Genomic DNA, 21,059 nt, shown 5'->3' with positions numbered 1-21,059 from the left:
GATTCGCAAAAGGCATACTTTGATTTGACCATAGCCGATGCCAAAGACTATGACAAGTTAAAAACGGAGATACTCCACCGCTTGGGTGTCACCTCAGCCGTGCGAGCTCAACGGGTGCACAAGTGGTCATACCAGCAAGAGAGGTCTCCCCGTGCCCAGATGTATGACTTAATTCATCTTGTGAAAAAGTGGCTGCAGCCAGAATCCCTGTCAGCTCCTCAAATCGTGGAAAGGGTCACTGTGGATCGCTTTCTGAGAGCTCTTCCGCCATCCTTGAGGAGATGGGTGAGTCATGCAGATCCCCAGACAGCCGATCACCTGGTGGAAATGGTGGAACGTTATATTGCCGCAGAGGACAACTTAGGATCGTTTCCACAACACCGCAAGCCAGCCACAAAACATCCATCTGCAAGGTCCCCAGGAAAAGCCAGTGATTCGTTGCCTCAGGATACTGGGGCTGACCAAAAGGCTATAGAATGGTCTAAAGGAGCTGACAAACCTCAGCTGTCCCCTCCAACCAAGGGTCGAGGCCAAGTGCAATGCTGGCGATGTAATGAGTGGGGTCATGTTGCTGCCAGGTGCCCACTACCTGCAGAGCCCATGGATTGTCACTCGGCTCAGCAGGTGTCGTTGTTTGCTCACCCTGCGTGCAGCGCAGACACTGACTTGCATATGGCGGTGGTAAAGGTGGGTGGAAAGTCTGTTCAAGCTCTGTTGGATTCCGGGAGCTTAGTGACAATGGTGCACGCCAGTTTGGTAAGCCCAGACCAAGTTAATGAACGTAATCTTGGGGTGCTCTGTATTCATGGAGACTGTAAAAGTTATCCCACTGCTATAGTGACATTTGAAACTGTTACTGGTACTGCATGTCATGAAGTGGGTGTTTCCTCTGTTTTGATGCATAGTGTAATTTTGGGACGAGACTTTCCCCTCTTTTGGAAGCTCTGGGGAAAGGAAGGTTCTCCACAGGGGTCTGAGAAAGGGATTCCTAAGGATGCACCAGGGGTTTGTAAACCTAACTCAGAGGTAGTAACTGAAGAGGAGACCATGCTTGAAGCAGATAATTTTCCCCTAGAGGTACTAGCAGGTGAAACAGAGTTGCCCTTGGAGCCCTCCGAAGCATCCGATATGCCAGATTTGGAGGTCTCTCGGGTTAACTTTGGAACAGCCCAAATGAGGGACCCTACACTGAATAGGGCCTGGGAAAATGTTAAGGTAATTAATGGTGAACCTCAGGAACCTGGTGCTGAGAGTGTATTCCCTCATTTTTCTGTCAGTCAAGATTTACTGTATCGGGTTGACAAAGTCCAAGGGGGGGTGGTAGAGCAGTTGTTAGTGCCCCAGCCCTATAGGCGAATGGTCTTGGACCTGGCCCACACTCACCCCCTGGGTGGTCACCTACGTCAGGAGAAAACCCAACAGCGAATTTTACAAAGGTTTTATTGGCCCGGTATATTTGCGGAGGTGAAGGGGTATTGTGACTCTTGCCCAGAATGCCAACTGTCTGCCCCGGTACCTCACTTCCGTAGCCCTCTAGTGCCATTGCCTATCATTGAGGTCCCATTTGAAAGAATTGCAATGGACTTGGTAGGGCCACTGGTTAAGTCAGCTCGGGGCCATCAGTATATTCTCGTAGTCATGGATTATGCTACACGGTATCCTGAGGCAGTCCCTTTAAGAAACACAGCCTCCAAAAATATTGCTAAAGAGCTGTTCTATATGTTTACCCGCACTGGCATTCCTAAAGAAGTCCTCACAGACCAGGGTACACCCTTTATGTCTCGGGTTATGAAGGAACTATGTAAGCTCTTGAAAATTAAACAGTTAAGAACTTCTGTTTATCACCCCCAGACTGATGGGTTGGTAGAGCGCTTTAACAAAACCCTGAAAAACATGTTAAAGAAGGTGGTAGATAAGGATGGGAGGGATTGGGACTGTCTCCTGCCATACCTTATGTTCGCCATTAGAGAGGTGCCCCAGTCATCCACAGGTTTTTCGCCCTTTGAGCTATTGTATGGTCGTCATCCCAGGGGTCTCTTGGATGTAGCAAAAGAGACCTGGGAGCAAGAGGTAACACCCCATAAGAGTGTGGTGGAACATGTTACCCTCATGCAGGATAGAATTGCTGCAGTCATGCCCATAGTCAGGGAACACATGCAGCAAGCACAGGAGGCCCAGAGTCGGGTTTACAACCGTTCAGCTAAGGTTCGAACTTTCAACCCTGGGGACCGAGTATTGGTTCTTGTCCCAACAGTTGAGAGCAAGTTCCTGGCTAAGTGGCAGGGCCCGTATGAAATAATCGAGAAAATAGGTGAGGTGAACTATAAAGTTTACCAACCAAATAAAAGGAAGAAAGAACAGCTTTACCACGTAAACTTAATAAAACCCTGGAAGGACAGAGAAGTCCTCACGGCTATAATTCAACCCCTTCCTCCTACCCAGGACGGTATACAAAAGGTGAAAATAGCTGAAACCTTGTCAGAGCCACAAAAGCAAGAAGTCAGGGAGTTTCTGCAAAGAAACACTGAGGTGTTTTCTGACATACCAGGTTGTACAAATTTGATAAAACATGATGTCATTACTGATCCTCAGGTTCGGGTCCGCCTTAAGCCCTATCGGATCCCAGAGGCCCGTAGACAGGCAGTGGACGAGGAAGTGCAGAGGATGCTGGATTTGGGGGTAATTGAGAAGTCTGTAAGTGAGTGGAATAGTCCCATTGTGCTTGTTCCTAAACCAGATGGGTCTATACGATTTTGCAATGACTTCAGGAAGGTAAATGAAGTTTCAAAGTTTGATGCTTACCCTATGCCTAGGGTTGACGAGTTGATTGAACGACTAGGTCCTGCTAGGTACATAACAACTCTTGACCTAACTAGAGGGTATTGGCAGGTACCAATGTCAGAAACAGCTAGGGAGAAAACAGCCTTTTCTACCCCACAAGGGCTCTTCCAGTATGTTCGTATGCCATTTGGCCTCCAGGGGGCCCCAGCCACGTTTCAAAGAATGATGGACCAAATTCTTAGACCTCATCAACATTTTGCCTCTGCTTATTTGGATGACGTGGTCATTTTTAGCAGGGATTGGCAAAGTCACCTCCCCAGAGTACAGGCCGTCCTAAATTCCATTAGAGAAGCAGGCCTGACGGCAAATCCCAAGAAATGTGCCCTAGGTTTGGAAGAAGCCCGTTATCTGGGGTACACTATAGGGAGAGGTGTTATCAAGCCTCAAGTGAACAAGGTGGAGGCAATTAAAGACTGGCCCCAGCCACTCACTAAAAAGCAGGTTCGTACTTTTCTTGGTATGGTGGGCTATTATCGCAGATTCATTCCAAATTTTGCAAGCAGGGCTGCTCCTTTGACCGACCTGACCAAAGGGAAAGGGTCCACAATGATTAAGTGGGGTCCAGAGGCAGAGGAGGCATTCCAAGATTTGAAAGTGGTTTTATGCCAAGATCCAGTGTTGGTCGCACCAGACTTCAAAGAGAAATTTGTTGTGCAAACTGATGCCTCTGGTGTTGGATTAGGTGCGGTATTGTCACAGTTAGTTGGGGAAGAAGAGCATCCAGTGGTCTACTTGAGCAGGAAGTTGACCCCTGCAGAAAAAAATTATAGTATTGTTGAGCGGGAGTGCTTAGCAATTAAATGGGCACTGGAAGCTTTGCGGTACTACCTTCTGGGCCGCCAGTTTGTGCTCATTACGGACCACTCTCCCTTAACCTGGATGTCACAGGCAAAAGAAAGAAATGCAAGGGTCACACGTTGGTTCCTTTCCTTGCAGAATTTCAATTTTACAGTGGAACACCGAGCAGGCAAACTGCAGGGTAATGCAGATGCCTTGTCAAGGGTCCACTGTATGGTGGCTAATGGTGTCCGAAACCCCGGGTTCGAACAGAGGGGGGAGGTATGTGACAAAGAGCTATGTCCCAATAGGCTGCCTGTATATGATGGGAGGTATATAGCACCCAGCCTGAGGTATTGGCTCCTTTAAATCTCCAGGGTAAGACAGGTTAGGACCCTGGAGCAAGGATAGTTCAGTATGCTGCCCAATTAGTCCGCAGGTGGGGCTGTTTAAGGGAGCCTGGCGGGGAGTGGGAGTGGGTTGTACTGTGAGTCAGAGAGAACTTCTGACCACACGCTGTGAAGTGTTTTGTGAACAAACTGTGTGTTTGACTGCAACTCAAAATGGCAAATGTTTGTTACCACCGCAAGGAACTTTCCTAAGGACTGTAACACTGCAAACCGGTGAGGTTTTCCTTGTTATTTGACTGTTATAGCACGAAATTGTGCCTGTTTAAGTTGTCCGGTTTGAACAATAAAAACCCAGGCAGGAGCCTGTTTCACTTTTGTTGCAAACCTAAGCCTCCTGTCTCCTCTGTAAGAACTGTTTTACCTGAGCCCTACCGGCTGCTTTGAGCTATTCCCCACACTCCTTTATCAACCCATCTCCCCAGGCCCATTGCCTTGGGGTCACCCTTGATGCTGCCTTGTCCTTTACAACTCATATCCAGCCAATTACTATATTGTGCCACTTTCACCTAAGGAATACTTCCAAAATACAATCATTTATCACCCAAATTGACACTTCAAAATAACTTTCTCATCATATCACACAATGACTACTGTAACGCTCTATTAATTATATAACTATTTCCTCATATTTTTTACTCACATTCAAGACTTTGAAAGGGTTGCACCCCTTCTCTAGAACTCTCCATGTCTGACTTTTTTCACTGGCTGCCAATTATTTGGTCCATTATGATATAGCTGGAATGGGAAAAACTTTATTTGTGTGTAGCCGGGCAATAGATTGGTTCAAGTTTTTGAATAAGGACAAAAATATTGGCAGAATAGATGCAATGGATAAACTACACAGGTACCAAGCTAACGGGAGTCCAGTTTTTGCTTTCTACAGCAACTTACAACTTCATAGAACTATTAACCATTCAGTTACATGATCAAAATAAAGACAGAAAAGTCTTATTCATGCAATTAAGTCATTACTTTACTATGATTTAATTCTAATTTTGTTTTCTGTGAGATCATACAGACAAATTATTTGATCAATAGGAGCCATTTAGAGAAAAATAATGTCACCACTGTGTTTAAGCTTTATGGCCAAAACTTACTATTTCTGAACAATACACTCTTTTTTTAGTTTCAGAACATGATGACCTTTGCCTTTTAATGATGTAATAAAATCATATTTTAGGCAGTTACTAGCTTTTCTTTAAAAAAATAGTAACAAAACTATTATAGAATTTGATATACTATAATTATAAAACAATCTTACTGGATTGCATATATTTTTTTAAAAAAAACAGACAATATATTTTAAAATGTTTAATACTGGTGGAATTCCCTTCTCTTGGCACTAAAGGGCATATTTATTATGCTGTGTAAAACGAAATTTCCTTAAAAAATGATGTAAAAAGCTATGTAAATTTATAAAAAAATTACTCAGTATTTTACACTGCAAAGCCTGGCGATGTGTGGTATATAGGGATGACCAAATTTGTCGCCATGGAAATGAAGCCCATGGGAGAAAAAAAAATATGTGCACTTTAATGCACTTCGACAAATTTTCGCCGGCTGAGAATTTTTTGCCAATCAAAAAAAGTAAAATTCACTCATTCTTAGTGGTGTATTATCCCGCTGTTTTTTTACAACGCATAATAAATATGCCCCCAAATGTATTTACTGTGTTAAAAACTGCATTGTGTCCTGTATGTATCAATTCAAAATATGTTTTTTATGCTGCAAATATATATGTAGAATGTAGAGGTTTAGCCTTACATAAAATACCTCTGGGAAACTGTCCCTAATAGAGTAACCTTATTACTGACTCTATTACTGGCAGCATACTTCTGTAGTTCTTGCTCAGAAAGGAAAAATGAATATTTTTTAGTAATACCAAAAATTATGCTTCTCCAATATTCTACAAAGTTAATAATTAATAAGTTTTAAGATTATATTAAATATGTACAGTATCTTTCTATTCCCCAACTGTATAGTTGAAATAAACTTTCACTGCTTTCCTCTTTCTCTCTTCCGTGTCCTTTGTTTCTCCGCATTCTTAAAAGATTTTACAGCTCATTTACCAATGCCAAATGCAAGCAATATGTGTATTTATGCACTCAAAACTGCACCTATCAGCACACAATACACAGTACTTGCATCTGGCAACTATGCTGTATGCCTCACTGATTTAATGACTACAAGCACCTCACATTGTCACCAAACTTCATGCTCTCCTGATCTTTAAAAACTGATATCCATTATATTAATAATATTTAGTGAACAAATGTCCTAGTTACTTCCCTCACCTTTCTTCAGCTTAGTGTCATTTGAATATATAAACAGCTTAAGGTACAAAATGCAAAAGTTTTTACTCTGTAAATATTTTTGCATGCTTGCAATGTTTGTTCAATTTAAAGACAATAAGGGTTGTTTACTTTACAGAAGGCAGTGTACAAAGTGGACAAAAAGGCTACAATTGCATAATTCCTTCTACTGTTGCAGATTTGCGATAGACCTCCGCACCTGATGTCTAACTGAGTAGAGCTTCTACATTAGGAAGTGTTTTATTCAAGAGAGGCGAATGGTGGGTAGTACATAGGCTTTCTCCCTATAACCCCCTACCCATCCCCTAATTTTCAAGACAGGAACGGCAGGAGATGTAGACAATGAGGTCCTGTGTTTACCACCTGCTCCTCACTCAGCATTTCCTGGGGTTCAAGTGCTTGTTAGATAAGCTGTTGTGCCTCTTAGTGCTCTAACGCTTGCACCCCAATGTAAAGTAAATTACACTAATATCACACATAACAAGTGTATATTCCTATTTCTAATTATAGGCTTTCACTCGTGGTGGCAGGAGACATATCACACACAGCATGTTATCTTTGCTTTAGTAGCCCAGTGCCCTATCAAAAGTAAACCAGCATTGATTGGATGTCACAGATATCACCTTATGAAGGAATCCAAATAGAACAGAGACTGTGCTGCTCTATATGCAGGTTTCTACTGTATATGTCAAGGCCAACAAATATGCTGTAGTCTACCTCATTTTTGTGAGACTATGTGCTACCTCATATCCAAAATGCTTTTGAAGCAACTCCACACACTACTCTGTGGTGCCACTTAATCTGACATGAAAACTACCACTAACCTCTTGCTGCAGCAGATAAAAACTGACCTACTGTATGCATAATAATACAGTGTCTGTGAATTTTTTTGGCATACATTCACCAGTTTGTGGCCAAACCAATCTTCTAGTTTTTGGCTGGACACCTTTTATAATCCTGTAGTCTTCTTCAAACATTTCTTTCCTGTTGCTAAGCACTGGTAGGACTCTACCACCCAAGGGACTCTACCACACATGGGTACCATAGGGAGAACTAATAAAAGAAAGGAAAAATATAAAGATGTATGATGAACCCAATCATACAACGTAGAAAAAATAGTGTAGTCTTTTGTAATCCACTTCTGAAAGGAACCTGCAGCTGCTGGCAGAAATGTTGTGAAAGGTGTTGGCTGGGGATATCAGTGCTGGGGCAAAAATTCAGTGGTAGATTTCAAGTGACTCCATCTATTTTTCAACAAAATAATCAACATGGCTGCAGTTAGGTGACTGTGCCATTTTTTGAAATGGTATTAAATGGAAGCATGCTGGGTTTCCTTATCCTTTAAAGTTGTCACTGTGTAATTAGCTTTACTGAATTCTTTTATAATATATAGCATAATGCATGTTAACATTTTCTAAAATTCTGGTTATTATACAATTATCGGTTAGATTTGATAACAGAGTATATAATCTTATTATAGTCTAGACTTCTAGATCAAGGATTTCCTGCAAGTGCTTGCCCTAAGCAAATCATATACTTCTGTTCCACCATCAAAGAATTTTACAGCAATTTCATAATACCCATTGCTATGCTCTGCACATAATTATACAATGCTGCATGTGGAGTAATGGACAATGTCAATGCCCAATCATGGCTTGAAAATGCTATCTAGTGTTTTACAGAGGAGTTGCCACATGTGAATGACATATTACATGCAACTAATGAAAAGAAAAAATATTGCAGAACGTTCATAGTCTTTTTTTTAATCATAACCAGTTTTTGAAATCTCTCTTCGCTCCAATTCAGATAACAGGTGCAAATACGATTTTCTCCTATCACTGCATTCAGCTTAATAATATCCACATACCTGGTCCAATCAATGACCTCTACCACAGGACCATATAAACCACAAAGAAAGGTTGCCTTTATTGGACCTCCTGCAGCTGACTCCTTATTCACTCCCCAGTTGAGATCCTAACAAATATAAAATGTGTTAAATGGATCAGCTATTTTAAGCTAAGAAGTGTTAGAGGACTCAGATAAGAAATAACAGATGTACAGTGTAGTACCTCTGTACCAATAATTAGTGACTTGTCACATGTCTGCTCAAAATCAAATACTCAAGACACAAACAACATGGATGTTGCGTTGGTCTTCCTATAAAAACGTTATGTTTTTATTTCTATTTTTTCTTTTTTAAATATAAAAGGCAACCAATTATTGATTTTAAACACAGAAAACATGAATGGTCACTCATTAATAGTACTAAACATATTACATTATAAAGGTGTTTTCTCTTATTTGTGTTTTCCTGTAGCCTCACAAGCATAAAAGTGCTGATTCATTCAATAATTTGAATTTGTGATATTGTCTAAATAACTGGGACTGTATCACATGAGCAGTATTTAATATGGCAATCACCATATTTTTTCCCCATATTGAACAATTTTCCCAGAATTCCAGTGTTATTGCAGGCACAACAAAGTGATATGCTTGGTGCAACTGTGCTGTGCCTACAGCAATTGCTGCCACTTTATCAAAATGAGTGGAATTGCTAGTGCGCTTTATTGCAAATTGGGTACGATTTTGGTAAATGTGTTTGAAGTCTGTCTAGTGTCTATTGCAGAGTTTGCCATGTGAGTGATCTCTGAAAAATGCACTGGGGTGTAATTCTATTGAGCAGAGTTGTGCCATCTTGTCTTTTTCCTTGTGAAAGTTCTGGGCATTGGACATGCTCAGTGAAGTAAAAGTTAAAGGATAAATAAACCTTTAAAACAAGTGAATGTAAAACTGAAGAGGGGGGCTGTTCTAAGAACTTTTGCAATGAACATTCATTATTTATTTTGTTTGGATTCCAAGATATTTAGGGATACCTGTACTGTTAATATGAATGAATTTTGTTCAGCACCACCTGCTGGTCAGTTTCTGACCAGTCTGACCACCAAGTAGTCAAGGAAGTGGTCAGGAGAAAGAAAGAGACTGCTCTGATGTTCTTCTGCTTATGAAAAAAATTAGAAACCTTTCTCAAATCTTTCCTAAGCAGAAGAACATCAGAGCAGCCTCTTTCTTTCTCCTGACAACTTCCTTGACTACTTGGTGGTCAGACTGGTCGGAAACTGACCAGCAGGTGGCCCTGTGATAACAAAATTCATTCATGTTAACTGTACATGTATCCCTTAATAACTTGGAATGAAAAAAATAAATAATGAATGTACATTACAAAAGTGCTTAGAATAGCACTCTCGTCAATTATACATTCACTTATTTTAAAGGTTTACTTATCCTTTAAGATGCATTTTTCATGAGTCCAGTATCTAAGATTAGCAATTATAATCATTGGGGGATGCCATTAGCACCTTAGGAATTAACCTTTTCCTTTCTAATTAATAATGCCAGTAGGAAAAGTGATACCATGAAATTCTCTGTTAATCCTTATCTTCATCACCCATGATTTACACTTAAATATATTATAAATATATTAATATTAGAAGAGGGTTTTTTGTAAGAGAAGTTCAGCAAACTCCTTTCAGAAATGTGTTTCTCATAACTATCACTGAAACCTTTTCTAATAGATTATAGAAATGTCACAGTCTGTTCTGAGCTCCTGCCCAGATGGATGCATATTAATAACATGCTATTACACGTAATTGTCTTTAAAGCTTTAGCTGTCAAACTTGTCGAGAAATAATAGAAGAAAATAGTCTTTGAATGATCTTTGTTTTTTTTTCTTTGTTTGGCGGTTACCACAAAGTAATAGTAAATTACTTGAGCAGGTTCAATTATGATAAGTACCTAATAATGAGAGGGAAAATGGTAAACATTTTGTGATTATTTGATCAAAAGTCTGGTTCTTGTGTCTTGTGATAGCTTTGGATTGCAAATCTTTGTGTCAGACTTTGCATGCAGCCAGGGATCAAGAGGCACAGTCCTTGCAATTTAGGAATACATAATATTCATATTTTGAATCAAAATATATATCCTGTTTTACACTACCTGTACAGCAAAGAGATGGACATGCACTTTAAGTTGCCAACATAAACCCATAAGACAAACCTTGTTTTGATAAAATAGGGGTGAAATCTTTCCTTTTAAGCATTCCCATTTCAAGACTAATTAATGTCATTCCGGATATAACACTGTAGTATTTACTTTTCCCACACTCCATCAAGTCCAATACAGAAGGTGCTCATCTTGGTGATCATGTGGCCCAAGGGAAGTGGTCATCTTGGGAAAAGGTTCAATCTTCATATTTCAGAGAGTTTAGAGTGGTTTGTCTAACTCTTCAGAAATTCAGGTTCCAGTTTAGGAATCAGCAAGTCCTAATTTAGTCATACAATTGTTATGTTTTATGTGAACCTTGCAACTATTCTTTGATTAACAGATTAATTAAATCTGTTTTAAGATTATGGTCCAGGATTAAGGACATCTTGGTTCATTGTGATTTAAAGGATAAGTAAACCTTTAAAACAAGTGAATGTAAAACTGATAAGGGGGCTGTTCTAAGAACTTTTGCAATGTACATTCATTATTTATTTTGTTTGTATTCTAAGATATTTAGGGATACCTGTACTGTTAATATGAATGAATTTTGTTACAACAGCGCCACCTGCTGGTCAGTTTCTGACCAGTCTGACCACCAAGTAGTCAAGGAAGTTGTCAGGAGAAAGAAAGAGGCTGCTCTTATGTTCTTCTGCTTAGGAAAGATTTGAGAAAGGTTTCAATTTTTTTTTCATAAGCAGAAGAAAATCATAGCAGTCTCTTTCTTTCTCCTGACAAATTCCTTGACTACTTGGTGGTCAGACTGGTCGGAAACTGACCAGCAGGTGGCGTTGTTGTAACAAAATTCATTCATGTTAACAGTACATGAATGACATGGTTGAAATTAAATATTCTAATTTATGTCTTCGCCTCCTATCATCTATGGGTACACCCCTGGGCTTCCACCATACACACTCCACATGGAGTGGCTAACTGCAGTTACAGCAGCTCCCCGCTGTAAACCTTACAAGATCATGGACAATTGGCTTGTTTAAAAGGAACAATGGATAATGCCAGAACTATTATTGCAATGCATACACAAATATAATTTGTAGAATAATTTGTTGCCTTGCAGAATGATGTTGACATACTCCAGTAAATGATAAGAACCATGTCAATATCACTTAGAATGCCTCCCCGCAATTTACTTTTTTAACATTTCCATACAACTGTGTATGTTTAATACAACACAGGCTTGTGGGGACGTTTTAGTATTAGGTATGATATATTGTCAAGTTAACTGACAGATATGTGTTGTCCAGTGCCAATTTTTTGGTTTAGTTCTCAGCAGAGTCAAGGATTTTTTTCAATACAACATTTTTATGAAAATGAACAAGAAAAATTTACTTTCATGTCATTCAGTGTAAATATTTCCCCCACAAAATATGTTACAGCTAGTGGACCTGTCAACTAGACACAAAAATCTATTTAATAAAACTCCTTTTAAACATCTTAACTGTCAATCAAATATTGTCTGCCCCTCCTCTATGCCTTAGGCATAGAGGTGGGGCAGACAATTACTTTCACTTTCCATTCAGCACTTCCTAGATGTTACCACTCTCCACACATTCCCCCATTCTCTTCACCATTTAATTGTGTAGCCAGTGCATGGGGATGGACATTGAGGCATGAATCAGTTTGGGCAGCTGAATCTTTCAGCAGAGGTTTCAGGTAGCTGCTATCTGGCTATCATTGTTCTGTTGATAGACTGCTGATAGGCTGCTGGGGGGTGATATTACTCCAGCTTGAAGTGTAGTAGTAAAGATGATTGAAGATTTTCACAAGCACAAGTCACATTGTTGGGGGCACCTGGGAAACTGACATCATGCTAGCCAAAATTAAATTTAAAAAAAAAATTTTGCTCTAAAAAATGGACTATAGTGCATAATTTTGCTAAAGCAGCACTAACAGGTTTTCTCTCAACAGTATCCCTGTAAGAAAAATTACACAACAGTGTGTATATAGGAATGGTCAACTAAATTCTAAATTTCTATATTAGTCATAAAAGTATAATACTATTTTACTGATTAGGCTTGTGAAATATTGGCCAGGTGGCAACCCTAGGTGCAGGAAAAAGTTGAAAATATCTGTGCATTTTGTTCAGATTAATATATTTATTTTATCAGTTTTACTGATTCCACTACGTCTCTGAGGAAGCGCATTGATTCAGAGAGAATTCCACATCTTCCGAATATTTAGGTGGAACCTCTTTTCTTCTAAATGGAATGTGTGACCTTGTGTCAGCTGGAAAGACCTACTTTAATTAAAGGAGAAGGAAAGCTACAGATGCATTTTATTGCCAATAGATTAGCTGCAATAGTACAAGCTAGAATGCTATATTTATTCTGTAGAATGTTTTACCATACTTGAGTAAAAAGCTCTAGAAACTCTCTGTTTGTTTAGGATAGGAGCTGCAGTATTAACTTGGTGTGACATCACTTCCTGCCTGAGTCTCTCCCTGCTCTGGGCTCAGATTACAGCAGAGAAGGGAGGGGGTGGGGAAGAGGAGCAAACTGAGCATGCTCTTGCCCAGGGCAATGAGGTTTAAGCTGAAAACAGGAAGTCTGATACAGAAGCCCATGAGTACACAATAGAAGGAAAGAAATGCTGTGTTTCTTTTGACAGAGGACTCAGAGCAGGGTTTACTGGTATATTTAGGTGGACCTTTCTGATAAGGCTTACTTAGTTTTAACCTTTCCTTCTCCTATAAAGCGTTAGACAGATTATTATATGATATCAAATGCTTTGGCAAAATCCAAATAGATCACATCTAATCACATCAGCTTTTCTCCAATCCATAGGTACCATACCAGATGAAAGTGAATCTGAGAAAATCAGAAATAGGGGCTGGTCTAAAACTGAACTAAGCTCTCTTAGAACCCAGGGGTGTATGCCATCAGGCCCTGGAGCCTTGTTTACGTTAATTTTTATTAAAGCTTTATGGATCATATCCTGAGTCAGCTACTGACTAGATTGAGCTGAGCCATTAGTGCAGCTATAAAGTGAGCCTGGGAACTCAGACTCCTCTATTGTATACACTGAAGAAAAGAACTGATTTAGCACATTTGCCTTACATTTGTATCTGTTACAACCATACTGGTACTGTTATTTAATGGAGTAACACTCTCAACCTACATCTTTTTACTATTAATATATTTAAAAAAACTTTTTGGGGTTATGGTCTGTGTGTTTAAAGGGAAATTAAACCCAAGGGCCTGGTGGCACACTTCACACTGGCACAAGTGGCGACTGAGTTTAAACGTAAATACTACACTATTTTTGATTTCCCTTTTTTATTGTTGTACATATATAGGATCCCTTATCACCCAATATCCAGAAAGCTCCAAATTTTTAAAAATGGTTTCCTTTTTCTCTGTAATAATAAAACAGTAGCTTGTGCTTGAGCCCAACCAAGATATAATTAATCCTTATTGGAAGCAACACCAGCCTATTGTGTTTATTTAATGTTTAAATGAATTTCTAGTAGACTTAAGGCATGAAGACCCAAATCACGGAAAGATCCGTTATCCGGAAAACCCCAGGTGCCGAGCACTCTGGACAACAGGTCCCATACCTGTACTTTGCCAGTTTTAGGGCGCTGATCATTACTGGATAATCTGTGTTTGATACAATAGAGAGTATGTACTAGAGAGACTGTATAGAGATTGGCAGAAGGAAAATGACTAAAAGTTTTGAGCTATCCCTATTGTGAACTGTTAATTGTTTGTAAAGCTTTGTAACATAACAGAATAATCAGGCAAAATGTGCTCTTAAAGTTATATCTGCACATGATCCTTAACATAGCAATCTCTGCAGATTAATGAGGTGGAACTACTAAACTCAGAATGGCAGTTAACAGGAAAGCAATAGGACTGTAACTGCTGACTATGCTAGCACAGAATTAGCTTTATTGTTTTACCACCTGAGCACTGTTTATGATACTAGTTCCAAAATCTGCAACATCTAGTACTATCTCAAGAGTTAACTGTTTACTTTTTAAAGGAGAACGGAATAAAACCAACATATTACTTGTATTCTGATAAGTGGGATATGGATGAATATTACAATGTAAATACCACCATTTTAAATATTTTAACTTGCGATGTTCTGTGTTCTTTCTCGCTGTACAGGGGAATAATATGTGTTTCAATTGTAAAATGTAAAAGTACAGGTATATAAAGACATACCTCTTCCAAATTATTAATTGATTTAACTTACCAAGTATGAATGTGTATTTGTGTGTGAGTATAAAGTCTTATACATGCCAGAAAGAAAGATTTTAGACTGTAAAATAGCAATGTTTCATTATGGGATTGTCCACTGCCACATATATTTAAAAATTGTCTTTTGTTATTGTTTTATAGACACTGAGCATTTTCAGAGGTACATTTCCTTTTAAATTCAAATATCCTCTAACTAATCCAATATACAAATGGGAGGGGGGGGTTGTGGGAACACAAGTCTAAGTAAAATACATAGGGGCACATTTACTATTGGTCGAATATTGAGGGTTAATTAACCCTCGATATTCGACCGTCGAAGTAAAATCCTTCGACTTTGAATATCGAAGACGAAGGATTTACCGCATTTCGAACGATCAAAGGAAAAATTGTTCGATCGAACGATTAAATACTTCGAATCGAACGATTCGAAGGGTTTTAATTCATCAATCGAACGATTTTCTTTCAATAAAAAAATACTTAGAAAGCTTATGGGGACCTTCCCCATAGGCTAACATTGGTGCTCGGTAGGTTTTAGGTGGCGAAGTAGGTGGTTGAAGTTTTTTTTAAAGAGACCGTACTTCGACTATCGAATGGTCGAATAGTCAAACTATTTTTAGTTCGAATCGTTCGATTCAAAGTCGAAGTCGTAGTCGAAGGTGGAAGTAGCCAATTCGATGGTCGAAGTAGCCAAAAAAAACCTTCAAAATTCGAAGTTTTTTTCCTTCTAATCCTTCACTCGAGCTAAGTAAATGTGCCCCATAGTGTAAGTACAGGTTTGGGACCCCTTATCCGGAAACCCGATATCCAGAAAGTTCAGAATTACGGAATGGCTGTCTCCCATGGACTCCATTTTATCCAAATAATCCAAGTTTTTTAAAATGATTTCCTTTTTCTCTGTAATAATAAAACAGTAGCTTGTACTCAATCCCAACTAAAATATATTTAATCCTTATTGGAAGCAAAATCAGCCTATTTGGTTTATTTAATGTTTAATGAATTTCTAGTAGACGTAAGGCATGAAGACCCAAATTACGGAAAGATCCGTTATCCGGAAAACCCCAGGTCCCGTGCATTCTGGATAACAGGTCCCATACCTGTACAATAGAAGTGTGACTGATCTGGCCAAGTTAGCTACAATACAAAAGGTATTTGGTTTGATACATGCACATTCCCTGGTACCATGTAATTTAATATATGTGCAATTGCATGTATGGTCAAACTTCCATTTGGTTGTAGCACCCCCACATTTGTCCCTCTATTATGCTTTACAGTGGATAATTTAATGTCAGCCGGACTACTGCACCAAGGTTCGCGGGGCTGGGGGCAGCTGTGAGGGGGGCTATTGCGGGGGCAGCACATACTTGATATTGGCACGTTCCTTTGATCTTATATTTTTATAGGAACGTTTCAGTATCGCTTTAAGCCCACAAAGAATATACAAAACATCATATGTTTTTCTGTACACATTAAAGGAGACCTAAAGCTAAACAAAGAATTAGGCTAGAAATTCTATACTGTATGTATTGAGTATCTGAGTCAGCATACATCCTCTGTAATCCTTTAGAAATAAAGATCTGTTGCTAATTCAAATCCACATCAGTTTTGGCATAGCAACCACTACATTTTGTATCACAATTAATTATCAGATCTACAGTACCAGCTACTATGATAGATATAACCTTACTTTCTGCTAAAATGTTGAAGATTTCTGAAAACCCCTGAATTTAGCTTCTCAGCAGCTGCCCAGAATAAGTAGTGACGCACATACTGTATGTTTGGAAATGGTAGGAATCAAAATCCAAGGGACATTCTGGTAAAAACTGACTTTATTAACAAAAACAACACAAATACTAATTGGCTGACTTGACAACAAAAACTTGGTTGTTATCGCTGCCCTGACTGTACAACATGCAGATCAATGCTTACGGGAAAAGACTTCCCCCATCCCCACATGGGCAAGAGGTTTAAAATTCAATACAGACTCATCTGTACCACTTCCTTTGTGGTATACAATTTACATGCCTGTGTGGCATCTACTATATAGGCAAAGCCACCACCCCACTGAGAGACCGAATCGCAAATCATAGATCGGCCATCAGTAAAGCACTAAAAGAAAAAACGGCCAAGCAACCAGTGGCAAGACATTTTTTATAGATGGGACATGGACTACCCACATTTCGCTGTATGGCAATAGACTTTCAACCCCAACTGCCAAGAGGTGGCAACAGAGACCTGGCACTATTAAGACAAGAATCTAGGTGGATTTGTCGACTGGACACTGTCACTCCCTAGGGATTGAATGAAACTTTGCCCTTAGGATGTTTTATTTAGACTGTATATGTCACTGTGTCCTTTACCATAAGAGCAGCTCTTTATACATTGACATGCTTTTTCCTTCTTCCTTTCTCCCTCCATATATACTTATTCTAGCAACAATTTATCTACTTAATACTATACATTGTTTCACTTATCTATACTTAGATACTGTGGCTTAAAAGTGTGTGTATCAACCTCCATGCTAAAGTATGTTTTTAACTTTTTTTGCTCTACTATATATATATATATATATATATATATATATATATATATATATATATATATATATATATATATATATATATATATATATATATATACCTTTGTCTTCTTTCCCTTCCTATACACTGTATATGCCAGGCACCACTAAACCTTCTCAGTAAATCAGGCCTTTTATGTATCCCTCAATTGGTAATATGTGGGTCATGAATGAAGTAACCGTCTCATCGAGCAATCACACAATTGGCTTTATATGGCAGATACATATTGTGGCAATGACATTGGACCTCTGGACCACTGGACAAGGTAATACGGAGCAGTATGACGACCCCCATGATCTTGCACTGAGACAGTTATTGAGGCATCCCCAGCAATTAAACATAGACGCCGGTGTAATAAAGGTATGAGCCGGCAACTGCTGTGCAGGGAAATAGCTGATGCTCCGTTTATGTGCCTGTGAATGCCTAACTACATGGCAGAAGTGATATGCTTAAGTGAATGGGTTACAGACCTCAGGTGTGAGGTAAGCACACACCCACCTTTATAATATTATCACAATCAGCACAGTTGCCGGCGGCGGCACATTTGATTGGCCGGTTAGGAGGAGGCGTGTCTGGTGGTTTTAATCTGGCACGGTGCTTCTTCTTACGTTTAGGGTAGGACTTGATGGACGATTTCCATGTGATCCGACGCGCTGCACAAACACGCAGTCGTCACGTAGGATGCGACAGAAATAAGGTAAGTAATGGAAATGTCGGATGAAGTCACAGCATTGATCTGACGCGACACGACTGTCGGATGCAGATGCAGCGTGCATCTGTTGCATCTGATTTGACACCTACGTTTTTGTCTAGCACGTCGGATCGCTCCAATATCGTCCGTGGAGTTCCTCCCTAAATCTCGGTTTTCAAAAAAATATCTTCTTTTCTGGACTATACACTTGCCTGAATATATTCTGCTTTAGGTATTTCTGCATATTAAATGATCTGCTTCGTGATGGCTCGGTGACAGCAGTGGTTGCCTAGCAATGAGTTTTGGTGCCAAATTTGAGCTGTGGGTTTATATTCTGGGGGTTGGTGGCCTTTCGGGTTGTTTGCTGTTTTTCTCCTGAAGAAGATCCCTGTGGTGGATCGAAACATTGAGTCCAATAAAGATTTTTTGGTTTTGCATCAAGTCCCTGTGAGTGCTGCATCCGGCTTTATGTTCTATATATCCTTTATGCTGGCACCCGGGCAATAACCTAGTCAATGGTGTGCACCTTGGATTTGGAAATATATATACAGTTGTATATACATTTCTAATAATAAAATACAACATACAGAACTCTTCTGTAGCTGCCATGAAGATTAAGGATGGGCGAATTTGAACCGTTTCGCCAAAACTTTTTTTTAAACGGTTGAATTCTGCTCTAAGCACCCTCTTCCCAACTGATTTGCATTGCATTGTTATAGCTTTGCATTGCCACTGAGCTCTAGCCCCTCATCGCCTACAATGAATTTAACTACTCAAAGCAGATAAAGACATTCTGATAATCTCACACTCTAAAGCAATAATGCCATTACAATTTTAATAACTGAATATTAAATAAATATTTTTGTTGTAAGTACAAAAATCAAGGATCCTTACATGCATATAATTAACATACAGTAATAACAAATTGTGTAGATTTTTCCATTAAAAAATGAAGATTATTTAACATGCAGTGCTTTAGTATTTCTTAAGAAGACTTCCTCATTTGAATATACAATTGGAAACTGTCCCAGATAGCACATCTGTCCTTCAATTAACATCCCTAAAGATAAGATAAGAAGACTCAAAATGCATCACAAAATTGCTGGTTCTCTTTTCCAATGCTCGTAAACATAATGGAGCACTAAAAAGTATAACAATATACAAATTGTATATTCCTAAGATTTGCCAAAATAAATATTACAATCATCCAAATTGATTGATATTATTTTTTATTATTTAAGTATGCTTCATTCCTAAAGGGGTAGCTGCTTCAAAATAAAAATCTACTTAAATGAAAACCACATGTTACAAAATAACATAGCATTTAATAAACAATAGATAATTTATGATGCCAGTCATGCCATACTGAGCCAGTATAGAGACTGGTTCAAGCATCATTTCTGGTGCCTCAATGACATGTTCTCCCTGGCTTAATTACAATAATGAAAAGAGCAACATTTGCCCTCATCTACATATGTTTTAAAGAGTTCTTTGCAACGCTGCCTTCATTAATAAACTGCTAACTGCAGAGTTGCTTAAAGGGATACTGTCCTAGGAAAAAAAAATTCTTCTAGACGAGCACAGATGACAAACGTGTATGCCAAGTGTGCCCAATTCTTTAGGTGAGAGTGTGCTGCCTTCAGAGTGGACATTTCCTCCTTTAATAGGCAAACTGTGCTCCATTCAGAACAGGAGGTAACATAGGCTGAGTGGCGGCAAGTACAACTATACAGAAATGCAAGGAGAGCACATAACAGTTCCCATTATTTTTGTCATATTATGAGATTGTGTATGGGGCCCAATCATAAAGATCTAAGCCTCATCCTGATGTCTAGGATCAGCTTTTCTGACTTTGTTATGAAATAGTATGCGTCATTGTAAAATGTAACTGTGAAAAAACTTAATCTGTATTGCCTGGGTATTTCTGATAGGGGTCTGCTATTTTTGAGATCCATAAGCACATTTTTTATTTGGTGGGTTTCCATAGATTCTTCCCTGCAAATGATTACAGACTGTGCAACAGTATTTTTATATACATTTGTTAAGGCATCTCATAATCCGTAAACTCTTTAACGCAAAGACCTGGATGAAAGCTCATTTAGGAGAAGCAGGCAAAAATACGTAAATGTAGATAAAATGGGAAATGTGAGGCAAATGAAAATGGATAGAAAAACAATTTTCAGTAAAGTAGAATGGATGCAGAATAGCACTTTTCGTGCAGACAAATGTAGCCTTTACTGCTTCATTGCAAATCTTTTAAGTGTTACAAATATTGCTCTAGAAATTCTTTTAGAATATAAAAATTGTGAAGAAAATTAATGAGAAGACAGTGCTGGATATGATATGCTTGAGTCACATGATGCAGACGTTGTTTGTGGATGCTGGGTATTGCAGATTGAATGTTGCACATACAAGTGTTAAATAACAACAGAATAGCAGTTTTATGCATATGCAAGTTCTACTGCTGCAAACAGTTTTTAAAAAAAATAGTTACATAAAGCCGTTGCCACATTACAACAGGATATTAAAATATTATTTAAAAAGTTGATGGTAATTTTGTTGATACCACATTTTTTCTATTGCATGGCTGTATTTGTTAAAAAGGCCTCTAATTAAAGTCAGCAGCGTTTACTGGTCACCTGTTTAAAAGCAAACACCTTATTGGTTACTATTGGTGACTGCTCCTGGGTAAACTTAGTGTCTATCTCCAAATATAGATGATGTGAGCTTTACAGCACTGACATTTTTTCATCTCTGTATTTGCAACTGTCAAAAGCTACTGAATGTTAGCAAGGCTCAATCACCTTACTTGTTGTGTGAAGAATTGTCGATCCTGCAGCCCTGTCAGTTATTGCTGGGATTCCAGCCAGGGACTTTTGGGTTTTTGGCTCGATGCCTTAACCATTTGGCCAGGTGAGCATCCTGTAGGGTTGCTCGCTATATGTTACCTGGCCTCTGCAGCCCCAGAACAAACAAGGGAAAGTTGTGCTCACCACTATTTTTTAAAAACATTAGGCGGGGGTGCAATGAGGCTGTGACCACAAAATACATATAGTCAAATACAAGAGTCCTCTGCACTCAACCCATTATCAATATATTTAAGACAGCGACATTTTGTGCATACTGCTACTGAAAAATGCCTTACCCTTTAAACAAAACAGGGATTGTTTGTCCATATATTGCAATATATT

Source organism: Xenopus laevis, chromosome 2S (assembly GCF_017654675.1).
Source record: "Xenopus laevis strain J_2021 chromosome 2S, Xenopus_laevis_v10.1, whole genome shotgun sequence".
Taxonomy (NCBI): Eukaryota; Metazoa; Chordata; class Amphibia; order Anura; family Pipidae; genus Xenopus; species Xenopus laevis.
The sequence above is the reverse complement of the archived record's forward strand: the minus strand, read 5'-3'. Positions refer to the sequence as shown.